The sequence below is a fragment of the Aplysia californica genome, unplaced genomic scaffold (assembly GCF_000002075.1).
Source record: "Aplysia californica isolate F4 #8 unplaced genomic scaffold, AplCal3.0 scaffold00402, whole genome shotgun sequence".
Classification (NCBI taxonomy): domain Eukaryota; kingdom Metazoa; phylum Mollusca; class Gastropoda; order Aplysiida; family Aplysiidae; genus Aplysia; species Aplysia californica.
In genome coordinates this window covers 11,656-12,210 of record NW_004797672.1, presented here as the reverse complement: position 1 = coordinate 12,210, position 555 = coordinate 11,656, and the positions used below count along the sequence as shown (strand labels likewise).

General features: G+C 42.5%; 1 protein-coding gene across 1 annotated transcript in view; it reads left to right on the top strand.

Annotated features, from left to right (window-relative positions):
- The window catches only part of LOC101851659, a 10,281-nt gene that overhangs the window by 3,421 nt on the left and 6,305 nt on the right, over positions 1 to 555 (top strand). The window lies entirely within an intron of this gene.

Sequence of the window (555 nt, the reverse complement as noted above, 5' to 3'; positions counted from 1 at the left end):
TGCTGGGGTAATAATAGTTGTAAAGCGCATAGAGCATGCTCTTGAGCATGGATATGCGCTATATAAATGCAATTATTATTATAGTATGAACCCCAAGGGGTGAATGTGAACAGAGAAGTCCAAACGGGGAATCAGGCTTACTCTGCTCACCTCTCTAGCCTCAACAGCACAAAGACCGCACCTGTAGATCACGTCTCCCCAAGCCTGAAGAGAGGTGTGACAAACTGGACAGACGGTATCGTTGTGAGCTGTGAAAATCCGTGAGAACAAAGCAATCGATACAATTAACCCTTAGAAGACAGTCCGTCAGTTTAGCCTGGTGTACGTCACACACCCGTTATTTTCGGCCAAAACTATGTGTTGCTTTTGCGATTTTAGTGATTACTTAATAATATGTGAAGCAGCGTGGTGGAATCAGGCTCTCGTCAATTTTTGGGCGTGTAGAGTTATTGGTATCATCTTAAAGCTTGTTCACTTGCCTTTATTTGGATGAAAAAATATCCATTTATCTTGAATACAAGTCGAGATATTTGTGAATGAAGGAGGTGGGGGTCA